A 12,194-nucleotide genomic window follows, 5' to 3' on the forward strand; every position below is an offset into this window, starting at 1 on the left:
GAAACACAGAGACTCACGACGAATCTCCTCGAGTCAAAAGGGCCAGACTGAAGGCTGTGCATCGGTGCCCTGAAAGCATCATTCTGGGCAAACTGGCCTTTTTCCACTATCTGGAGAGAGTCGAGACCATGCGCTGCTTCTGGGAGCTGAAACATATCGAGCTTGAGGGCAAACAGGTAGAAATACAAGCACACACACACACACACACACACCTCTGAAATAAATATTTTTTGTATGTGATCTAAGTTTTGAATTCCATGCAAGTCATGCCATGTTGCTGTAGATAAACTAACTAACGCATGGCACTATTAACAGCTAGGTTTAGGTTACTGGTTTGAATTTTATGAAACGTTTAGCTTTTACCACACATTTGCATATATGGTACAGTTTGAGGTCTTTCTCTCAAACCTTGGCTCCACAGAGATAAAACATTGTAGACTGCTGCCATCCAGTGGAAGGCGTGTGCTGCAGACTCACAAATAAGCACACACAGCTACATGGAAATCAACTAAAAGTCTCTTGGACCATTAGTTGGTTCTTTTGTTTTTAAAGAGTGTGTTTGCATTTCAATTCAAATAACAACACAGATATTAAACATACTTAGATATATAATATATGTAATATAATATAGATAATGAAATTAGATTGGAAATATATGTCAGTTTTTGTACTAGGGGCTGGCCAACACCAAGACACTAACAGCTTATTATAGTTCAACCTGAAGTATGTATTATGTGAAACTGTTTGTACCTTTATAACATAAAAATAACATGACCAGGCGTATGTCCAAACAAAGGACTGCACTGCATATATTTGGTGTCCACAGAATGATATTCAGGACATACTCAGAGTTACAAAAATGCTTTTATGTTAAAGAAGCTGAAATCTGAAGCTACATCTCATATAAGCTTATCATATGCACTTTAGTTTCATTTGGTCAGAGCTTATGTATAGAGTTGAGACTCCCTTGTTGTTAGCGACACGGGTGGCCTTTAAGTGAACTGCAGCCAGCAATTTATCGCTTGAGCTTGCACTCGTGTAACTTACAGGTGCATCTAAAAAAAATGTGAATGTCATGGAAAAGTTAATTTATATCAGTAATTCAACACAAATTTTGGAAAAGTGTGTGTAAAATAAATGCAATGCACACAGACTGAAGTAATTTAAGTCTTTGGTTCTTTTAGTTGTGATGATTTTGGCTCACATTTAACAAAAAACTAATGTAACCATGTTTCCCTGAGTAGGAAAGGAGACACTGCATTCTCTAGGGGTCGCTATGGGGAACAGTAGTTGGGCTCACTTCATTTACAGCGATATCGTTGACTTGATTGCAAATGATTGCACAGATACCATTTAAAATGAACTGAGATGATGACATCACTGAATTCAATGATGAACTGCCTTTAACTGTCATTTTGCATTATTGAAACACTTTTTTCTTAATGAATGTTTTTCAGTTGCTTTGATGCAATGTATTTTGTTTAAAGCGCTTTATAAATAAAGGTGACTTGATTTGGCTTGACAGTAAACCCACTGTGCCATGCTGAGGGGAGTGCAGGCCAGAATCACCGCGAACACGCTACCATTTCCATGGGAGTTGCCCCTGGGACGTTTAGACGGCTGTCTGTGACAGTACCCCTTACGGCCAAAGGCCTAAGCTACATACCAAACTCAATTGTTAGGGTCTTTTACCAAATAAAGAAAGGGCACGAAGCAACCGCGTGAAGCCCTCACCATATAGGATTTTAGAAAGAACACAGAATACTAGCGTGCGAACTTACCACAGTGTGAATTTTAGAAAGTGATGAATTTAGAATTTTACACCTCCTTTTAGTCTGGACCATCAGTAAGGTGGTTGCTATGAACATAGAACTAGCCAAAAACAAAGTCCTGCATAGGAAACTGTTATGCAAGAGGTTTCCACCTAACCGCAATCAGGTGGAGAGCTGGTTTTTACAGGGTAATTAGGAAGGAGAGGATAAAAGCAGAAGTTGAAAATCCCCAAAGGGAACGAGTAAATACCTAGGTATCGCTCTGAATCGGACGAGAACGCTGCCTTATCTGGATCACATCCCTTAGGTTCTGCTTACCTCCTCGTGACCCACGATTCTTCTTACCCCTGCCCGCAGATGGGGGAGTAGTGCAAGTCGCGACACTAGCCTTCTGTGTCCGTCTTTGATCCTCAGATAGAGACAGGCCAGGACCCTTATGTTGTTCAGGCTCAGACCTGGACCTTCGTGGAACGAAGGATCTGAAAGCAGTGGAGCGCGCCTTCGTCTCCCTAAACTTCTCTAGAATCTTTATCTTACTATCACTCTCTGTTTTTGAAAGTGATAAAATATAACTTAATTCACACCATATTTCTGATATTATCGATCAATATTATCAGATTAATTTTGATCGTTCATTTTTATTTTATATCCGTGAGTGCAGTACACTTGCATTGCGTTAGCACTCGTTAGCTTGTCATTAGCGTTTTCATTCGAACCTATCACTGTTTTCTTTTCTCCTCTCTCTCGCTCCAGTTTTTCACAAGTTCATCAAACAACTGTGGTAAGAATATTTCATCAAGCACGGTGAGTAATGGCTTCTCCTACTATTGTTATCTGCACCTCTTGCCACATGTAAAGTTTATCTATCTCTGTCGCAGATGAGGGATTCACATGTGATAAATGCAGGGAAATAGTTAGGCTGACAGAGAAGATTTCAGAATTAGAGACACACATCCAAACTTGAATTGAGGACAGTAAGAAAGGGGTCTAGATACAGCTTTGGATGCGTCTGGCTCAGGGATTCCTGTACATTGTTCAGTTCCGGCAACAGAGCCCCTGCAGCAGGGCAACTGGGTGACAGTGAGGCAGCATAATCATGGGTCAAAACTAGGGCTGCTCCGATCATGATCGGCCAATCATTAATGCGCATCTCGTCAGTAAAGCCAGTACTCTAATCAGCGGTAAGTTCCTCAGGTGTGTGATTTCACATAGAGCAGCTGTTACTACACAGAGCTGTTGTTAACTGAGAAGATGCGCAAATAAACGCTGAAAATGAATGTGGCTGTCTAGATCTGGATGTGCTCTGTTTGACAGAAACCTGGTTAAACCTGATGATTACATTATTTTAAATGAGTCCACCCCCCAAGATTGCTGTTATAAACATGAGCCACGTCTAAAAGGCAAAGGGGGAGGTGTTGCTTCAATATAACAATGTTTTCAGAGGGCAGGCTTCAAGTATAACTTGTTTGAAGTAATGGTGCTTCATATAACATTATCCAGGCCACCAGGGCACCATACAGACTTTTTTGAAGAGTTTGCTGATTTTACATCCGAGTTAGTTCCGGCTGCAGATAAAGTTTTAATAGTTGGTGATTTTAATATCCATGTTGATAATGAAAAAGATGCATTGGGATCAGCATTTATAGACATTCTGAACTCTATTGGGGTTAGACAACACGTTTCAGGACCTACTCATTGTCAAAATCATACTCTAGATTTAATACTGTCACATGGAATTGATGTTGATAGTGTTGAAATTATTCAGCCAAGTGATGATATCTCAGATCATTATTTAGTTTTGTGCAAACTTCATATAGCCACAATTGTAAATTCTACTTCTTACTACAAGTATGGAAGAACCTTCACTTCTACCACAAAGGACTGCTTTTTAAGTTATCTTCCTGATTTATCCGAATTCCTTAGCATACCCAAAACCTCAGAACAACTTGATGATTTAACAGAAACTATGGACTCTCTCTTTTCTAGCATTTTAAATACAGTAGCTCCTTTACGCTTAAGGAAGGTTAAGGAAACCAGTACAACACCATGGTATAATGAGCATACTCGCACCCTAAAGAGAGCACCTCGAGAAATGGAGCGCAGCTGGAGGAAAACTAAAGTAGAGGTATTTTGTATTGCTTGGCGGGAAAATAACCTATCCTACAGAAAAGCATTAAAAACTGCTAGATCTGATTACTTTGAATACCCCAGGTATTTATTCAATACAGTGGCTAAATTAACGAAAAATAAAGCTTCAACAAGTATTGACATTTAACAACATCACAGCAGTAATGACTTTATGAACTACTTTACTTCTAAAATCGATACTATTAGAGATAAAATTGTAACCATTCAGCCGTCAGCTACAGTATCGCATCAGACAGTGCACTATAGACCCCCTGAGGAACAGTTCCACTCATTCTCTACTATAGGAGAGGAAGAATTGTATAAACTTGTTAAATCATTTAAACCAACAAGCCTAACCTGATTTTACCAAGTGAGACATGTTCCTGGGACAACATCGTTGTTGACCCTGGAACAACATTGTGATTAACCAATCAGATTTGAAGAACCAGTTTATAGATTTTGTGAAGTTTATGCTTAAAATCAGTGTTTGGTGCTTGTACATCAGTGTCATTCATCTATCATTTCCTCTGATTTTAGGGATTACTCATGGTTAAGGTTAGGTTTAGGTGTAGGGATATGGTTAAGAATATATTTTTGGAGTAAAATGTTGTTCCAGGGTCAACAAAATATGTTGACCTAGGAACACATCGGACTTGGCAAAATCAGGACGTGCAACCAACAACATGTATGTTAGACCCTATACCATCAAAGCTCCTAAAAGAGGTACTTCCAGAAGTCATAGATCCTCTTCTGACTATTATTAATTCCTCATTGTCATTAGGATATGTCCCCAAAAACCTTCAAACTGGCTGTTATTAATCCTCTCATCAAAAAAACACAAATTGACCCCAAAGAACTAGTTAATTATAGACCAATCTCGAATCTCCCTTTTTTGTCGAAGATACTAGAAAAGGTGGTATCCTCAGAATTATATTCCTTCTTAGAGAAAAATGGTATCTGTGAGGATTTCCAGTCAGAATTTAGACCGTATCATAGTTCTGAGACTGCTTTCCTTAGAGTTACAAATGACCTGCTCTTATCATCTGATTGTGGTTGTATCTCTCTATTAGTTCTATTGGATCTTAGTGCTGCGTTTGACACTATTGACCACAACATTAATGGAAGTGCATTAGCATGGTTTAAATTGTACTTATATGACCGCCATCAGTTCGTAGCAGTAAATAAAGAGGTATCATATCAATCACAAGTGCATTTGAATTTTTAATCAGCTCCTTTTACATCATAATCCTCTACTCTGCTACTTTCTCAAAACAATTTGATAGTACCTAGAATATCAAAATCAACTGCGGGTGGCAGATCCTTTTCTTATTTGGCGCCTAAACTCTGGAATAACCTACCTAACATTTTTCGGGGATGCAGACACACACTTGCAGTTTAAATCTAGATTAAAGACCCATCTATTTAAAGATCTCTTTCCCATATATCATTGACTTGATTGCAAATAAATGCACAGACACTATTTAAACTGAACAGAGATGACATAATTGAATTCAATGATAAACTGCCTTTAACTGTCATTTAGCATTACTAATTAAAGGTGACTTGACTTGACACGTGTAGTGATATTTGTTAGTTCTGTTTGTTGATTCAGGGTTAGCATCATCTGAGGTCCTCTGAGCGGTCAGCATCATCTCTTCTCAGCTGTTCTGGATCCAGACTGGAGCTTGTTTATATCCTATGTAAATCCCGTGGCAAAACAGAGAAACAAATAGAGAGTTCATTAGCATAGCTGCTGTTCCAACAAAGTAAAATTAATTAGTTTATTCCAAGCTAAAGAATAGGAATGCACATTTGATCAGATGCAACAGCAGTCACAATTTAAGAGATGCATTATGCGAATGCTTGGCGAAAGAGATGCATTTTTAATCTAGATTTAAACAGATAGAGTGTGTCTGAACCCCAAACATTATCAGGAAGGCTATACCAGAGTTTGGGAGCCAAATCTGAAAAAGCTCTACCTCCTTTAGTGGACTTTGCTATACTAGGAACGACCAAAAGTCTAGCGTCTTGAGACCTTAGGGAGCATGATGGATTGTAATGTGGTATAAGGCTAGTTAGGTACACAGGAGCTAAACCATTTAGGGCCTAATAGGTAAGTAATGATAATTTGTAACTGATACGGAATTTAATAGGTAGTCAGTGCAGAGACTGTAAAATTGGGGTAATATGATCATAATTTCTTAACCTGGTAAGGACTCTAGCCACTCCATTTTGGACTACCTGTACCTTGTTTATTGAAGATGCAGGACAACCACCTAGAAGTGCATTACAATAGTCCAGTCTAGAGATCATGAATGCATGAACTAGCTTTTCTGCATCAGAAACAGGTAACATGTTTTGTAGCTTGGCAATGTTTCTAACATGGAATAATGCAGTTTTTGTAAGAAGAATGCAGTTTTTGTAAGAAGAAAGACGTTTCTTTCTTCTCAATGTCTGCCAGGTTCATCCACAAATGTGTCTCTCCACTACCACCATGGCCGCAATAGTCCCACCCATGGCGGAGGCGGCCTGCTTGGTAGCTTGGAGAGAGATGCGTGGTGTGGCGCAGCTCAGTTGCCTGATCATGAGAAAGGCCCTTGCCTCTATCCAAGTCTCTTAGCAGATCCATCTGATATGCTTGAAGCACCACCATCATGTGTAATAAAGCCACAGCCTCACCTGCTGCTCCGTATGCCTTGCCATTTAAGCGAGATGTATTTCTTGAAGGGGCTTAGATGGCAAGGCGGAAGATTAAGAGAGAATGTCTCCGCCGCAGAAAGAAAGGTCTTTCTACAAGGGGCATCCATTTATAGCCGCTTTCGTGTATCGTCTCAATGTCGGCACAACTCGAATGCCGAAAACCAATGGATGCGAGAAGCAAACAGCCTCTTTCATTTCTTTTTGATCTCTGTAACACTCATCGAGGCAGCTTCACATTCATGGCAAGTCCAACTTTGCTGTGGCGTGATCCATAACCTGCAACAGCTCTACATACGTAGGGCAGGAGGATTGATAAGGCTCAGCCTCAGCCTCAGCTTCTTTGCCATCCTAGGTTAGAGCACTAACCTCATTATCAGAAAGTGTTAAAGGTATAACAACATCTTCCCGAGGCTCTCTCTCATCCACCGATGCTTCAAACAGAACAGTCAGTGAAGACGAAGAAGAGAATGACATGTTCTCCCGGTGCCTGTTTATAGTCACGCTGGTAGTGACTTCGTAGGCTGTCGCCGGCCAACTCATTGGTGTTTTTTTTTCAATGTATGCTTCAGACTTAGTTCGAAGTTCCCTTGAAAGGGAACCCACCATCTCAACAAATTAGTGTATGGTGACATGTATGGTGACATGACTCAAAACACCTGCAAAGGTTTCCTGAGCCTTCAACATGGTCTCTCAGTTTGGGTTCACTAGGCTACACAATCATGGGGAAGACTGCTGAACTGACAGTTGTCCAAAAGACAACCATTGACACCCTTCACAAGGAGGGTAAGCCACAAACATTAATTGTCAAAGAAGCTGACTGTTCACAGAGTGCTGTATCCAAGCATGTTAACAGAAAGTTGAGTGGAAGGAAAAAGTGTGGAAGAAAAAGATGCACAACCAACCAAGAGATCCGCAGCCTAATGAGTATTGTCAAGTGAAATCGATTCAAGAATTTGAGAGAACTTCACAAGGAATGGACTGATGCTGGGGTCAAGGCATCAAGAGCCACCACACACAGACGTGTCAAGAGATTTACTGAACCACAGACAACTTCAGAGGCGTCTTACCTAAGCTACGAAGAAGAAGAACTGGACTGTTGCCCAGTGGTCCAAAGTCCTCTTTTCAGATGAGAGCAAGTTTTGTATTTCATTTGGAAACCAAGGTCTTAGAGTCTGGAGGAAGGGCGGAGAAGCTCATAGCCCAAGTTGCTTGAAGTCCAGTGTTAAGTTTCAACAGTCTGTGATGATTTGGGGGGTAATGTCTTTTACTGGTGTTGGTCCATTGTGTTTTTTGAAAACCAAAGTCACTGCACCCATTTACCAAGAAATTTTGGAGCACTTCATGCTTCCTTCTGCTGACCAGCTTTTTGAAGATGCTGATTTCAATTTCCATCTGAATTTGGCACCTACCCACACTGCTAAAAGCAAACTCACCAGTCCTGAACCCCAGAGAATCTATGAGCTATTGTCAAGAGGTAAATGAGAAACAAGAGAGCAAAAAATGCAGATTAAGCATTCTAATTTGTTGAGATAGTGAATCCAAAATAATGACAATTAAAATAATTCAGTCTGTGTGCATTGAATTTATTTAATTCATAAGTTTTACAATTTCAGTTGAATAGCTGAAATAAATTAACTTTTCCACGACATTCTAATTTTAGTATGTTCGTTGGAGGAAAGGAAGAGGACAAAGGGGTCGGCTGGACTGCTGACGTATTTATTTAACAAAATAACTGAAATTTTACAAACACCAATGGCTAAGTGGCCACTTAGCCATTTTTGCCCAAACCACTCACTCACCGCTTGTCTCCTGATTCTCTCTCCCGCTGCAGACTTTGCTAAAACACGCCCCCCCTGCCACATACCCCCACCACCCATCTCAGGCCGGGGAGCCATCCGGCCTGCAGCCCCCCCCCCACCCCCCCTTTTTCTGGAGAGGAAGTCGGCCACCGGCATCTGAACACCCGGCCTGTGGATCACCTAGAACTTGAAGGCTGAAGAGCTAGATACCAATGAGTGATCCGCGCGGTGGTATCCTTCATGCAGTGGAGCCATTGCAGCAGAGCATGGTCCGAACAGAGAGTGAACTCCTGTCCCAGGAGATAATAGTGGAGGGTGAGGACAGCCCATCTGATTGCAAGGCACTCTTTTTCTATGGTGCTGTACTTAGCCTCTCTCTTCGAGAGCTTCCGGCTAATGTACAGCACCGGCCATTCCTCCCCCTCTATCTCCTGGGACAGGACTGCCCTCAGCCCCCTGTCTGAGGCGTCTGTCTGCAACAGAAAAGGGAGAGAAAAATCAGGAGAGTGTAACAACAGCCCGCCACACAGAGCAACCTTGACCTGGGTAAAGGCCTGCTGACACGGCTCCGTCCACTGGACTGTATCTGGCACCTCCTTTTTGGTAAGGTCAGTCAAAGGGCTGGTGAGGTATGAATAATTAGGAATAAACCGTCTATAATATCCCGCCAGCCCCAAGAACTGCCCTACCTCCTTTTTGGTTTTGGGACGTGGGCAGGTCGCAATAGCGGCTGTCTTATCAATTTGGGGGCGCACCTGTCCGTGCCCCAAGTGGAAGCCCAGATGCCTTACTTCCACACGCCCAATCCCACACTTCTTTGGGTGTCCGTGAGCCCCGCTCCCCTCAGGACAGCCCTCAGATGCTGCATATGCCGCTGCCAATCATTACTAAATATAATGATATCATCCAGGTAGGCAGCTGCATATGCAGCATGGGGCCGCAGAATCTTATCCATGAGGCGCTGAAAGGTAGCTGGTGCCCCGAACAAGCCAAATGGAAGGGTAACAAATTGGTGTAATCCAAACAGCGTTGTGAAAGCTGTCTTTTCTCTGGACAATGGAGACAAGGGGATCTGCCAATAGCCCTTTGTTAAGTCCAATGTCAAATAAAAACGAGCCGTGCCTAACCGATCAAGCAACTCGTCAACCAGCGGCATTGGATACACGTCGAATTTCGACACAGCATTCACCTTGCGGTAATCCACACAGAACCGGACTGAGCCGTCCGTTTTCAGAACTAAAACTATCGGGCTTGCCCAGTTACTAATGAATTCTTCTATTACCCCCATGTCAAACATAGCATCTAATTCAGCCTGAACGACTTTTTTCTTGTGCTCAGGTAAACGATACGGCCGGCTGCGAACTACCACGCCCGGATCGGTCTCTATATGGTGCTAAATCAGGTTAGTACGGCCCGGTAGGGGCGAGAAGACTTCGACAAACTCTGCGTTAAATCAGTGAGTTGGGAATGCGAGAGGTGAACTTGACCTGGAGCCAGGGCGAGGGAGTGTGGTTTGACGTTCACCTCTGGCCCGAGATCATCCTCCCCCCCAATCACCATTGCCAACATCACTGATTCCGCCTCATTCCCTTTTTTAAGGAGGTTGAGGTGGTAGATCTGACGGGACCCGTTCCTATCGGACCGTATTACCTCATAATCGAGATCTCCGACCTATCGTGCGACCTCAAATGGTCCCTGCCACTTAGCCATTAACTTAGAGCTCGACGTTGGGAGTAATACAAGTACCTTCTCTCCCGGTGCAAATTTGCATAACCTAGTTCCCCTGATATACAGCTGGCTCTGGCGGTCCTGGGCTTGTAACAAATTCTCCATTGATAGACGCCCCAATGTGTGGAGTTTTGTTCTCAAGTCTGGAATCCATAGAGAAGCTCGAAGGGGGAAAACCCCGTGGAGGCTTGTGGGACCTCTCGCACAACTAATAACAAGGGCTCTAGCCACCTATCCCATTTTTTGGCGTCTTCCTGAATGAACTTACGGATCATGGATTTAAGTGTGCGATTAAATCGTTCGACCAGGCCGTCGGCTTGTGGGTGATAGACGCTAGTTCGAATCGATTTAATGCCCCAAAATCCGTACAGTTCGTGTAGTGTACGTGACATAAATGCCATGCCCTGATCGGTGAGGGTTTCTTTTGGAACCCCCACCCGGGAGATAAGACGAAACACGACATCCGCAACACTGTTAGCGGAAATGTTGCGGAGGGCCACTGCTTCAGGATATCGTGTTGCATAATCAACTATGACTAATGCAAAGCAATGTCCTCGTGCCGATCACTCTAATGGCCCGATGAGGTCCATACCAATTCTCTCGAAGGGGACCTGCATTAACGGAAGAGGGGGCAAAGGCGCTTTTGGGGCGGCTGGTGGGTTCGCCTGAGAGCAGGGGAATGAGGCGCACTGGCCACTGCTCACGGGGCCAGCCGCACGCCTCCGCCGACTTCTGGAACAGCTCCAGGAAAGCCTCCAGATCGTCTTGGGGCCCCGTCGGAGCGAACCTCCCGATCAATCCAGCTCCGGATCCTCCCGTGGTCCTCCTGCTGGGCCTGGACAATGGCTTGGAAGCGCCTCTCCTGGTCGGTCCTCAAGTCCAGCAGGGCCTGGTGTTGTTTGCGGTGCAGGACCGCGAGGGAGGCGATGATGCCCGCAAGCGGCGTGTGGGATGGGCTTTGCATGGAGGCGGCGGCGGTCCTTCTTCCTTCCCGGGTTTCGGCACCAGTGTAGAACGTTCGTTGGAGGAAAGGAAGAGGACAAAGGGGTCGGCTGGACTGCTGATGTATTTATTTAACAAAATAACTGAAATTTTACAAACACCAAATGGTGACTTCTATTCTGACACGTTTGCCAAACACTTTCGGTTTACTCCTTCCGATTTCCATTTCCGGTTCGGGTCAGCAGTCCGTCTCTCTCTCGCTTGCTTCCGTCTCTCCTGGCGTTTTATACTCTCTCCACGCCAATTACTGAAACCAGAAACAGGTGAAGATAATTTTTGCCCAAACCACTCACTTACCGCTCGTCTCCTGATTCTCTCTCCCGCTGCAGACTTCGCTAAACCACCGACCCCCCCCCCCCCCCCCCCCTCCCCGCAACACTAATTCACTGAGATGCACCTGTACGTGATTCAGTTCCTCAATAACCTCATGGCGAAGTTCTTTGTTCTCACTTAAACATAAAAAAAGAATTCATAATTACCTTTGCAGTGATATATTGTTAATGAACATCGTTCATTCAACATTGTTCACTCCAGAGAGCAGCGTTTAGATGAATATGTAAAAATGTGCATGCTTTCTTCTCAACAACAAAATAAGCACAACAAAATTAAAACAGTGACATAAAGACAGCATCTGATCATGGTAATGTGGATATGTTTGCATGAGCTCATGTCGACACATGAGATATGATTGTGGACTATAGATTATACAGATCTGTGAGACTTTAGTTTGAATTAATCCCATCACTTTGCATGACACACTGACATTACAGTATAGATAAAAACAAACAAACAAAAAAAAAACATTCCATTTGTTGTTATTATCAAAATGAAATTCATTAAATATTATACATTACACCAAGGTTTCCTAAACTGAGGTTCGTAGAAATAAAAAAAATGGAATTGGAATCATTTGTTATAAAAAAATAAAATTAAAACTGTGGTCTGATTTTTAAAATGTAATCTAATCTGATTACAAATATTTAATTTCAGAAATCTGATTAAGCAATCCAGATTACATGTAATCGGTTACTACCCAGCTCTGTTCATAGGCAACCTATAGGAAGTC

Source organism: Carassius auratus, chromosome 27 (assembly GCF_003368295.1).
Source record: "Carassius auratus strain Wakin chromosome 27, ASM336829v1, whole genome shotgun sequence".
In the NCBI taxonomy this organism is placed as follows: domain Eukaryota; kingdom Metazoa; phylum Chordata; class Actinopteri; order Cypriniformes; family Cyprinidae; genus Carassius; species Carassius auratus.